Raw genomic sequence first — 14,064 nt, forward strand, 5'->3', positions numbered from 1 at the left:
AGTCATTAAGTCTAAAGGTTTTCTACAACTTAAGACATAAGCTTCTTTATTTCCTTTGTTTCAACCATTGTGATGGAATTATTAACGCACTTCCGATCCAAATCTTCAATTACCTTTTCTAATGTGAACACCTTCTTTTACATGTTTCTAAATTCTTGTTGATTCCATTACTTTAAGAATTATTTTAAACTTCTTTTCTTGTGGAAAAACCCATTTCTATTACCCTAAGCTCTTACTTAATTCATCCAGGATTCTTTAATCCTTTCCAAGTTCACTTTATCTTCAAAGCAACAATTTAGATCTTTGAAGTAGTGGAAAATGATTGAATATTGTACCTTTCAGGACCATCCACTTTAGATATTTGAAATGACTCACCCAACATCGAAAATAAGAAAACGATCCAATTGTCTGAATCTATTACCCGGACCAAACCACATGAAACTCTTTCCAACCATTGGTGCATCAATTAATTCTGATTGCTTTATGAACTCATTAAAAGCCTCCACTCATCTACGATCTTCCCTACATCCTCTTCTTTCTTCCCATGATCTAACTGAGTTAAAATCCCCCTTAAACACTAATTCCCTTTGACAATATCCATAAAACTTCTCAATTCCACACACTGTTCTTTTTTATCCTTACTACCACAAGGAGCATAAATAGTTGCAATAATTGTTTCGAAATTTAACTCGCACCATCTACCAATGGCCATAATGACAGATTGATATACCCATTTATCAATAACCTCAAACTTAACCCTTGCCTATATGAGAATAGTACCCCTTAATTTTCCACGAGATGGAGAAAAAATGAAATAAAAATAAAAATTCGACCTTACCTTTTCCACCCAATGTGAGGTGATCACTTTTAACTTAGGCTCTTGGATTAACATTATTTAAAACTTGACGCTTAAGAATAATTTTCTTTAATAAATGCATGTAACACTGCGAAAATTTCGATATGATACATGGCATAATTTTAGGCTAGAATATTCAGAAAAATTATGAGAATTTATGGAATGAGTCAGATGAGAAATTGTATGAAAGAAATTTGATAATGAAGATGGAAACATATGAAAAGAATCAGAAATTTGAAGATATGACAAAAAGATCCAAATTGCAAATTTTGAAAAGTATGAGGACTAATATGCAATATTATCCAAATATGAAAATATTGATTCTTATGTATTATTTGACACAAAATGGATTGGAATTTGATTTTTGTGATGAAAATCCCTTTTGGGACTAAATTGGAAAATTCAAATAGTACAAGGATTAAATGTAATTTTTCAATTATTGGGAAAAGAGAAAAGTGTGATATTCATATACTCATGGAGTTATAATAAATATTTATGATGATTTATAAACTTAAATTGGTCTAATATAGGATTTTGAGAAGAATCGCTACAAATGACAAAATGGGCAAATTTATAATTTTGCAATTTTTTCGTAAAAGAGTAATTTGGTAAATTCCCGAGACTTTTATGATGGAAATAATATTTTAACATTTTAATATGATATTTGATATTTTAAATTATTTTGGATCCTTTGAAACCTCGTTTTAAAGGAATGAGCCTTAAAGTGAAATAAATTAGACTTTAAATAGACGGGCGAGTGCCCATTTGTCAACAATTTTAAATGGGAATGAAACCCCATCAGCTTATTTTTCTTCCTCTTTAGCTGCTAATAAGCTCCCATGGCTTCCATTTTTCTTTTATTTATTTCCTTGCTTATTTCTTCAAGTTCTTCCAAAATTTACACTACCTACATTGAGATTTTGTTAAAATTTTCATGTAATCAACCTCCTAAGCTCAGTTCCTCCATCAATTTCATCATTCCCAAACTAGGGTTTATGGAGCTTTTGTGAGAGAAGATGAAGCTAGTGTGATAAAGCTTCAAAAATGGTAAGAAATGGTTTCCTATATCTCTATTAGTTTGATAATTGCTGAGAAATTATATGAAAAAGTTTAGAAAGAATTTATGTTAATATTTTATATATTTTTTATTGTATGGAATTGGGAAAATGTTGATTCAGGAGTTTCAAGCTTAATTGATGGTAATTGGTGTTCATGGGCGCTTGATTAAGTGTTAGGAAGCATCCATTAAGGTAAATATCATGGATAGTCATCTTTCTCCTAAGTTAGTAAACTTAGGGTTTATGTAATTAATATTATAATTAAGCATTTAATGGGGCTAATATTAGTGTGAAATTCCATGGCCTTAATATATAAAATTACACATTAAAATGTGAAGTTGTAATTATATAGACATGAAGTGCTTAAGAATTGAAATTATGACATAAGAATTTTGGGGTGCCATGGAAGTATTGGTGGACATATATGACCCATGTCACTATTATTTAAAGATTAGATAAGACCAGTATGGCCAAAAACATGTCAAATTGCAAAGTCTTGCTCTAAGTCGTCAAGTGTCAATACAAGCTTAAAATACTAAAACGACTGAAAGATTATGAAAATATTTTGTAAATACTTATTTCATATTTAATTTAATTTATTAAAATTATATCGAGTATAATATTGTCAATTCATTTTTGTATGCTTGAAAAATATGGTTTCGAACAAGTAAAGTTCGACTATGTCGTATGATGTTAGAATTCTGATTATTGGCATGAAAATGACTTCCAAAAAGAACCTTGTAAGATATCTCTATATGGAGATAAAAATGATAGCTTTGAAATCTTGTGTAGTGGCATAATGTCATGATTTAAACTATCAATTTATAATATATTGGTTTACGCCATGAATATTAATACAGAGTTATAATTTGATTTAATACATGAGTTTACTGATATTTTGAAAACCTTGAAACAAGGCCTTGGTAGCTTATATAAATAACTAGGATACGGTTGACATGTCAATAATTGATTCCTGTTTTTACTCTGATACTCTTGTTACTAGCACGTCGGTGGTCCTGTTACTAGCACTTTGGTGCTTTTGCTCCTAGAATTTCAGTGCGATTTTGATCTGGTCTTCAGATACCTCTGCTTCGGTACTCCTATTATTGTAATTCCAAATAACTTGTCCCTAGTATCCTTTCTTTATTTTTCTAGACTTACTAAAGGCTGAACTTAAACCGGTTTTGTCATTGTATAAATGAATTTTGAAAATTGTTAGATGCTATTAACATTACTTTTAAATATTTTATAAACCATTGTGTGAAGTTTGAATTACCGTTTAAAAGATATTAATTGTCAAGAACTGAATGGAGAAGCAAACCTATAAAAAGTGGTGTAAAAAACAAATTGTAGTCTATTTGAAAGCTTTAATGCATTATTAATGTGCGTTAACAATTGTGTAATGAAAATTGAATTGAAAGGCAAGATTCATAAATGAATCAAATGTTAAAATTGGGAACTCATGCATAATGGGAATTATTAATAAATCATCAAACTATAAGTTCAGGCTTAACTTACAAACTCACACGAAAGGATTAAAATTGTGATAATGTGGCTTAAAATAAACTTAAAATGATGATTATTCTAAAGGGGCTCAAGGTTAGTAAAGACTTAAGATTATCCTTGTTACTTATTGAACTTTATAGTTCACACTTTAGTTTTTTTAAAATGCATAGGTTTGGACTTGTTGAGAAGTTTTTATGATAGCTAGGGAACATCGCATCTAGACCTATTCATGGGTCGAGTTACTCAACTAGGCCCGAAGGCTCGCCCGAAATTTGGGAGGGCTTGGATAAAAACATTAGTCCCGAAAAATGGGCTTGGGCAAAAAAATTATGCCCATTTAAAATATGGGTCGAGCTCGGTTTTGAATATTCAAGGCTCGAGCCCAGCTCGGACCGGTTTGTTTTTAAGTTTATAATACTTTGTGTTATGCTATTTTTATATATTATGTAATTTATAACACATTAAAAAAAACCTATACTAAATATATAATGCTACTCTAATGTAAACATTTAAATAATGTTAAGATGAATATATAAAAAATTTCAACAAATAAAAAATTAAAATTATTAAATACTAAAATAATATAAATACTTTTTTTAAAAAATTTATAAATAATATGGGCAGGCCTAAAATGGGCTTGGGTTAGTCTTTTGCAAATATGGACGAGCTTGAATAAAATTTTAGGCCGATGATTTTAATGAAATTAGAATTGGGTTGAGAAAATTATTTAATTGGAAAATTATTTTATTTAAATTAATTTAATAAATCTTGTCAATTTTTAGAAATATAAAAGCATGTACTGGGTTGGATTAAATTATAAAGTGGTGGGTTAAAAGTCTAGAAAACATGTATAATTAGGGGTGTTCAAAAGGTCAGTTAGGTTAATACCCCAACCGAAGTACTCGAAATATAAAAAAAAATTAACCGTTAACCGAACTAAATTTTTTTTTCAAACGAATCGAAATATTTCAGTTAATTCGGTTGTTTAACCGAATTAATCGAAATTTATATGTTTTTGTCTTTTGGTTAAAATAAATATAAAACATATAAAAAATACATTGCTAATGTTCATTTTCTTTTTTAATAGTTCAAAAAATATATCATATATAATATATATTATTTATTCCGATTAATATAAAAAATAATAGTTCAAAAAATACATTTCTAATATAAAATATAAAATATATATTATATATAATATATATTATTTATTTCGGTTAATTGGTTAATTCGGTTAATTACCCAGTTTAGAAACGAATTAACCTATACTCGAAATTCCAAAAAATCATTAATCGATCTCTAATCGAACTAAATTCCGCCACCAATCGATTAATTGAATTAGATCGGTTTGGTTGGTTAATTTGGTTTTAACTGAATTGTTAACACCCCTACGTGTAATTGGACCAAATATAAGATAGACTTGAATCTCTATCATAATATATATGAGGGAAAGCACACCCTATTAGTCCCTCTCTCTCCTAGTTCAAGTAAGGGATTGTTTTTATATTAAATAAGCATTAAATGCATTCTACTAAACCAACTAAAGTTTCAATTCCTCTCCCTATAAATAGATGGAACTGGTAGAGCTAAAAAAAAAAACACTAATACATAACTTTGAGATATTATTATTTTGCCGAAAATAGTGAGAATTTATTTCTAAGTATAAATTATATTTTTCGGGAATAGCAATTTTACCGGTTTCTATAGAAAAGATATTTACTTTCATATTAAAAGTAAATAAATTTTTTTGGTTCTGTGTTTGATTTAGAATTATTCGAGCACACACTCAAAGTAGTTCACGGCATGAGAATAACGACAAAGGTCGTTGTGGCACCCCAAACCCGGTTGGGATGGTCTGACCTGAACTCAGAACGTCACATTAGCCACTAATCACACCACGAAATACATGTTTATATGTCAAACATTTAGTTCAAACTAACATGCAAACCCTAAATCATGCTTCCGCAACACTACTCTGATCAAAATTACATCAAGGGTAAATATGTCATTTAACATGCATCATACAAAACATCAATAAATTCCCAAAGTTACTATACATATAGATCACAACATTTATTTTAAGACAATATTTGAAAGAAATAGTTCAAAATGACAAACAAATCTCTTTTAATTTTGAAACAAAGTTTAAAGGACTAAATCGTAAATTTAAAAAAATACTATGAAATTTTTTTTTGTAAAATCAAAAGTAGAATTATAAAATTAGGCATACAAAACTTATTTTTGCTTAATTTTAAAGCATTTGGTGTCTTTTAAGGTCTTCAATTTGATTGTATAAAATTCAAGACTAATTTGCAAAGTTAACAAAATAGACCCAAAACCACGTCTCAGCCACACAAAACCCACGTCACGACTTCGTCTGGGAAAGTTCACTCGTCTCAAAGATAAAATCTTTGGTGTCGAGACGAGGATCCCTTGTCACAACGTTGGGTCAAGGTTGTCGGGGTGTCACCTATATTTTTTGCAGAAACAACCCAAAACTTGCATATGACACTTTGACACTTTACCAAGCATACCAATTCATACATTTAGCCTAATTTCTCTAATCCAACAATATCACATAACATTCATATGTCATATTAAACATGTTTAATATCATTAAAAAAAGCTCTAACTTAGTTTAACATCCCATACGATTATCTATGTTAGCATGCATTTCTAAAATCACTAAACAATTACTTGACATGTCAAATTTTCATATCATGCATTTCTAAAGGCAGAATAATTTCTTTTCATACCAATAGGCTATTTTCAACTTGTCTAAAAATCCAGCATACCATTTAAGCATCTTTAACAACGTTTCACTAAGAAGCATGCATATTGGCTTTGTAGCAACGATTGCAAAGATAAATGTTTGGAACTATCGTTCTAGCCATAATGTGATGCATTATTAGGGAGATTAGGTTTGCCTAAACCACTTCCCTAAGTTCCAAGGGTATGTGTCTCTAATCGATCAATTACCGATATGCAAAATATGTTTGCAAGATGAGATATGTTTATGTGTTTTGTGGTTGAATGTGTTATGAGTTTGTTGGATTTATGCACATTGTATAAGATCTATATGATATGAATCTTTAAGCATTACATGAGCACTTAATAGTGCATTTTATCAGATTCAATTATGTGTTATGACATGTGAAATATTATGTAAAAGTGTGCATAAACCAAAAATAAATGTGTGTTCAAGTGGATATATTGGCATTATAATCTCTTGGACCCATTGGATATAGTTGGCATGCCATAGGATTGTGAGTACTCACCACTTTTTGGTTGTGTTTGGGGGTATATTGGTTGTGTTTGAAGGGTATATTTGGTTGTGCTTGGAGGGTGATAGTTCTATGCTACACATTATATTAGTTGTGCTTGGAGATTCATTTACCCAATGCAATATGTTTATACATGTTCCACAGTCACAATATGCTAATATATCATTGTGAAATGCTATAAATTATGTCAAAAAAATTAAGTAAAACGTTCCTTTGTGAAGCATCTGGTAAGACAATTATATTGCTAACTAGACTGGCGGATCACGATACGAAAGTAAGTACATGACCATGTGGCTAAGACCCATGGGATTGTGTGATACGAAAACACCTATGATAATGCCTCAGTAAGATGAAAACTGGATTGGTAGATTACAACATTAGGATGTGTAAGTCCATGTGGTTGAGACCCATCGCATAACATGATAGTAAGAATATTCATTGTGATGCCTTCAATAAAATGTGAATCAAACTGACAGATCAAATCATGAAGTTATGTATAAGTCCATGAGGGGGTAACCCATGGCACCTTCCGTGAAAGTCCGACATGACAATAAACACATGGTTCTATATGTTGCTTGTGGCATGTGTTAGAAAAACGGGTTTGAAAAACGCAGCGGAAAATAAATTTAGGGAAAAACCAAATATTTAAATTTTTTTTCTAAAACAAGTGTCATAGCGTTGCCTACATAAGAGTACGAGGGCCTAGTAAGCAAAGTTAGACACGCAGGGACTAAATTACGTAGAGTCGCCACTAACCAATTAGGCTAGGTTGGTTAGCCACCTATTGTCTAAAAATTTAGAATTAAAACTGCGGAAAAATCCTAAAAATCTAGAGTCGATCTCATCACCAAATTTCGAGTTCGGGAATACGGTTACGTGTGGGGAAGGTTATAGCACCCCCACAATGCCTATCCGTGGATAATCCTACAAGGTCCTAAGAACTAGATTTTTTTATTGAAACATATTAGTGTCTTAATCTAAACTAAAATCTTATGGAAATCTTAAATAAAAACTCAAAGGGAAACGCCTCTGGTTTACTTGCAGCTTGATTAAGATGTGTTTACCAAACTTATCTAATTTGAAACTTAAATTAGAGATTTTTACTTTTAACGGAACCTTAAAGGATACCTAAATAATTCTAGTAAAATACTTTCAATTCCTAAAATTAATTCTATTTTAGAATTCTAAAAAAACCTAGAAATTACCAATAAATTAAGAGAGATGTTAAAATACAACTACAACTTATTCGATCTTTTATTATTATTATTATTATTATTTTAAAAGATTTAATTAATAACGTTGAACCTATCAAGATCTTACGAAAATATCCTATGTCGGGTTTATGATTTATCTTACTTTAAAATTCCTAATCTAAGATTTAAATTCATCAAAATCCTAAAATAGTAAATCTTAAATAACATTTATTAGCTTTCTTAAAAAAGATTCTAAAATAAAATACTTAGAAAGACCTACTCATGATTTACAATCACTACACCAAAATAGGCTTTTAGCGGCGCTAAAAAAGCGCCGCTAAAAATGAAGCGCCGCCAAAAACTCCGCTAATGACAGCGTCGCTAACTTTAGCAGCGTTTTTTGAAATAAACGCTGCTATAGGTCAGGACCTTTAGCGGCGCTTTTACACAAACGCCGCTATAGGTTAGGACCTTTAGCGGCGCTTTTTCCACAAACACCGATATAGCTCAGGACCTTTAGCGGCGCTTTTTCCACAAATGCCGCTATAGATCAGGACCTTTAGCGACGCTTTTCCCAAAAACGTCGCTATAGCTCAAGACCTTTAGCGGCGTTTTTCCCACAGACGCCGCTATAGCTCAAGACCTTTAGCAACGCTTTGATTACAAACGCCGCTAAAAGTATCGTTCTTTGGCGGCGTTTATAAAAAAACGCCACTAACTTTTAAAAAAAATTTAAAAAATTAAATATTAAAATAAAACATTATTAATATAAAAAATTAATTAGTATTAAATATATACTTTTAGTCAAAAAGATAGTATTTAATCATATAATAAATTAAATTTTTTAGTCAAATATTGAAAAATCATGTTAATATTTAAATAGCAAAATTACAAGTTCAAATAGTGCAACTAATTGATTGCAAAAAAAAAAAAAATGCACAAGTTCAAAATGTACAGTAATAAACTTGAAAATTTATAGACTGAAATGGGTTGACTACATCCACTGTTTACTACATGAGTTTATTGCTTCTATAAACTCAAATTAGACTTTGTTGAGGAAATATAACACATTCTGATAAAGTAACAGGCTAATGGATATTTTACTTCTGAGTAGTGACTTAATTTATTTAATTCACTCACTGCTACTGAAGGTGGTCTCTCCTCTTCAATAGGTCTCTCATGCAAGAACCTACCTCTGAGTAGTGACTGCAAAATTAAGATAAGAGTGCTACTAGTTTAGCATGGCAACATGTGAAAACAAAAGGATTTTCATAGAGCAAAACCATATATATATATGTATATATATATATTAACATCAATCATCAAAACACGTGATCACACAACAGTCCAGAAGTGATTTGTAAAAGCAATGTTAATAACTTCTTTCTCTCAGCTGAACATTAGAAGAGTTACACTCAAAGGAAAATATCCATTCACCATAGAATTTTTAAGCCAAACTAACCTTGCTAAAGTTTGCGAAGTCCCTTTCAAAGTAGACTTGGTTTCTGAGGATAAGAGCCAAGAAAGAGTATTTGATACAGGAGTATCTATACTTGAAAAACATTTAATCAGTACCATGATGTTTACCTTCTTCCTTTAAGAAATTATATCACAACAATGCAGAAAACAACTAACATAGAAGAGTTCCTACTTGCTAAGAAACACTATACCTGAAGGCTGAAGACAAGATTTAGCATGGAGATAATTTTGCCTAGGATCTATCTGTAATTGGGGACTAAAATGTACTTTCTTGCTGACAGAATCTGGCTTAGAAAAAATTGCAATAGAAGAGAGGCAAAGAAACAGGACAAAAAGGAAATGGAAATGAGAAAACATACAAAACTTCGACCCACTAATTAGTTTCCAGGAAAAAAAAGAAGGCCTCTATCAACTACTCTTACTCGGTAAAATGTAGTGCTTGTGATGTCTTGGGATAAATGCCAACAACTGCTGCTGCCTGATACCTTCTTTATCCGTGTATGTTTGGCACGTAAGAAGTTTCTGAAATAAAAAAAGCCTAAATTAGCTAAGGCTCTACATTCAATAAATTTCTTGTACTAGCTTATTAAACCAGAGAAGTTCAAAGAGCATTATGGTACTGTTTGCATGAACATGAAAAACAAGTTGCCATGACAAAATGAAAACACGAGTATAGGTCTTAAAAAATAATAAGATAAATAAATAAATATATTATAGTAAACATTATTTTTATATTTTGGAAAAGCTAGAATATATAATATCAAAAATTAAAATGCTATAATAATATTGGATGCGCATTACTTATCTTTTGAGTTGTTAACTATGAATTATCTTGTAATTTAGAATTTAACAGTAATTAAAATCAAAAGGTTCATAATTCATAAATATAATAATTTTAATAGTAAAATAAATAAAAACTAAATCTTATATGCCAATTTTAAGCTTTTGACTCTATATTTTACTATTGTTCATAGATTTTTATTTTAATATTTCAAAAGAAAGTTATATTTTGATAATGAAAACTATTGCTAATGTATTAAATAATAAAAGTATTATTAAATATAATATAATATTAAAATAATAATATAGTAAACATTAAACATATACTAGGCCAGAAAAGAATAAGATACCATTCTAACATCTAATAGTGTTCCATTGATTATCTAATTCTCAATCAGTCAACACATAACAGCATTACGTGAACCTACACTTGCTGCTACAAAATATATATTCAAACCAAACCATGAAGTAATTAAACAATGTCAAAAAGGAAGTTCAGATTTACAAAGCTAAAGGTACAGTCAGGCAAATACTACCAGGAGAATAAATACAAGTATGCCACTAGAAGTTTCTCAATTAAACACAGCAATTTCATATAGGCAACGGCAAATGCATAACATAACAGATTAAAACCATATAAAAGGACAAAATAATAGTTTAGCAAGTTGTGTATAATGTATTAAGTTATGTAAGTTGTAAGTTATGTATAATATTAATTAATTAAGTTATGTAAGTTATGTATAATATTAATGTAAGTTATGTATTATGTAAGTTGTTTAAGTTACGTAAGTTGTGTATTATGTGAGTTATGCAATTTATGTAGGCTATATATTATGTAAGTTATTATGATATTATGTAAGTTATGCAAGTTTATATATAAGTTTTATATAAGTTATGTAAGTTATTATGTAAGTTTATATATAAGTTATGATATGATTGATAAATTTGAGTTATCCAACCAAGCAAGCTAAGCACAACAACGCGGCCAAAGACCCAGCTTTCTTATCCAAAAGTACATAAGGCAAGCATAGGAAAACATTATCAAAAGTAGATTCATAATTCAGAACCAAAGCATAATTCAGAACGTAACTGCTAATCAAATGTTCCTAAAGGCCATATTGCAGTTTATGTCGTGGAAGGCAACCGGAAAAGGTTCAGCTCATGCAATTAAATTCTAATAACATTTCTCATATATATAATACAAACAGGATTCTGTATTGCATCACTATTTTATTTTACATATTCTGTAGAATTCACGAAAAAATAATTTAATCTGCAGCAGCATTCTAACACTTGTTGAGTTGAATACATAGAAATTTGGGTTTGAATAAACATAATAATAACTTTATTATTATTTTGAGATTCGATTTAGCTAGATTTTCCCTTTTGTGTCTTGCACTTAAAAAAGCCACTAACAATATTAATGTTTTGCAACATATGCTAAGAAACAGTAACAAATAAACATGAAATTATGATATTTTCTGCTGCAGTTTAGCTAGAGGAATGGTCAAAGACATTCAAACGAATAAAAATAAGGGAAACCAAATTGGAAATTTGAGTATACTTTAATAACAAATTTTGAAAAAAAAAATTAGATACCAAAATAAGAAAACAGGTATACTTTAGAAGTTAAATCGTGAATTAAACTAATAAACCGTGAACTAGAATCCCCACAAATGGAGTACAAACCCTAACATGCATAACTTTTTCTACAAAATTATCGACCTTAAAACATTTAAGCAAAAAGAAAAAAAAAGATTAACCATCGATAAAAAAATCCCAAATTTGACTGAAAGAAAACCCTAAATGTAGATCGATTATTGAGGGAAAAAGGGTTACCTTTAAAACAAAAATTCCGCAGCTTTGATAACAGAGTGTAGATCAATTCAACTCTTGCTTTGTTTCTTTTGATTTCTGAGTTCTCCTCTGATTTTTTTTCTTTGTATTTTTTCTTTGTATTTTTTTCTTTTCCTTTCGATTCTCTGCTCTGCCTTACTCTGTGTTTTTTTCTTTTCCTTCTTTCTCAGATACTAAATCGATAGACTTAAACTGATGTTTAACAACGTGTACAGAAACGGCGCCGTTTTAGAGAAATTATACAGATTTGCGGCGTTTTAGGAAAAAAATGCCGCTATTGCTTCCATAATTGCCAAAATTAAATTCTGAAACAGCACCGTTTTAAGAACCTTCAATATATATTTGCAGCGTTTTTAGCAAAAACGCCACTAAAAATTAACTTATTGAATAGAAACGGCGCCGTTTTAAGAAACTTTAATCCATAGTTCCGGCGTTTTCCGTAAAAACGCCACTAAAATTTAAAGTCCTGAAGTGAAACAGTGACGTTTTGAAAAACATTAATACATCATTGCGGCGTTTTTAGCATAAACGCCACTAATAGATTACACACCTCTAGTGAAACAGGGCCGTTTTGATAAATTATAATACATATTTACGGCGTTTTCCCAAAAAACGCCACAAATTAAATTAAATTTCTAAATGGATACGACGCCGTTTTGAAAATAGTTGCGGCGTTTTTACCCAAACGCCGCTAATGTTTTTTATTTCTTATAATGTGGTCCTATATATCCAAAATAAATAATTATACCTAAATATTCATATATCAATCTATTACTTTTTTAACTTATTTATTAATTCTATTTAAACTAATATTTAAATATATCAAATGGGTTTAGATTAAATTTTTTAAAATATAAAAGCATTAATTAATTGTATAAAATTTTATCATTTAATAAATCCCAAGTACTAAACCCTTAATTAACCTTAAATCCTAAATTAACCATTCAATACATATAAATTAAAAAAACTAATTAATCTAAACCTAAAACTCAACTTGACACTGAATCCTTAAACCCTAAATCATATTCTTAACCCCTAACGTCTAACCCCTAACCCTTAAACCTTAAATCCCAACCCTTAAACCATAATCCCTAATCCCTAAATTCATACTCCATAAACCTTAATATAGTAACTCCTAAATTGGCCTTAAATATTAAATTAATCATATACCCTAAACAAATTTATTACTATCTCTTTTATAATTATATAAGAAAATATTTAAAATATAAATTAAAAACTAATTAATCTAAACCTAAAACCCTAACTCAACCCCTGAATCCCTAAAACTTAAATCATATTCTTAACCCCTAACATCAAACCCCAAACCCCAAACCTTTAAATCGCAACCCTTAAACCATAATCCTTAAATCCATACCCCATAAACTTTAAAATAGTAACTCCTAAACCGGTCTTAAATCTTAAATTAATCATATACCCTAAACCAAAAACCCTAAACAAATTTATTATTATCTCTTTTATAATTATATAAGAACATATTTAAAATATAAATTAAAAAACTAATTAATCTAAACCCAAAACCCTAACTCGACCTTGGATCCCTAAACCCTAAATCCCTAACTCTTAACACTTAACGTCTAACCCCTAGCCCCTAACCCCTAAACATTAACCTTAAAATAATAACTCCTAAACCGACCTTAAATCTTAAATTAATAATCATAAACCCTAAACCATAGTGATAATTAATTCAATATTTTAAAATTAATACTATCTCTTTTATGATTATATAAGAAATTATTTAATATATAAATTAAAAACAATTAGTAATCATGTACCCAAAAACTTTAAAATTATTTTAAATAATAGTATTTTAATTTTTCCATTTATTTTATTTCAAATTATTTTTACATATTATTTTTTTTGAAGATTTTAAATATTCAATTAGAAATAAATTGAATTTTATTTAATTAATATAAATAAACTAATTAAGATAAAATGTTTTTAGCGGCGCTTTTAAAAAAGCGCCACTAAAGACCCCAGCATTAGCGGCGCTTTTCCAAAAACGCCGCTAAAGGCCAAAGCATTAGCAACAG

The 14,064-nt window shown here is 29.6% G+C and overlaps 1 long non-coding RNA gene across 1 annotated transcript; it reads right to left on the reverse strand.

The window, feature by feature from the left end:
• Positions 1-9,479: 9,479 nt before the first annotated feature.
• On the reverse strand, positions 9,480-12,119 carry LOC105766679 (uncharacterized). The gene is made up of 3 exons (XR_001125345.2): positions 11,996-12,119; positions 9,799-9,898; positions 9,480-9,660 (listed from the first exon to the last, which is right to left on the reverse strand). It is a non-coding gene; the product is annotated as an uncharacterized LOC105766679 (long non-coding RNA).
• Between the last annotated feature and the right edge of the window lie 1,945 nt (positions 12,120-14,064).

The sequence above is a fragment of the Gossypium raimondii genome, chromosome 4, assembly GCF_025698545.1.
Source record: "Gossypium raimondii isolate GPD5lz chromosome 4, ASM2569854v1, whole genome shotgun sequence".
Taxonomy (NCBI): domain Eukaryota; kingdom Viridiplantae; phylum Streptophyta; class Magnoliopsida; order Malvales; family Malvaceae; genus Gossypium; species Gossypium raimondii.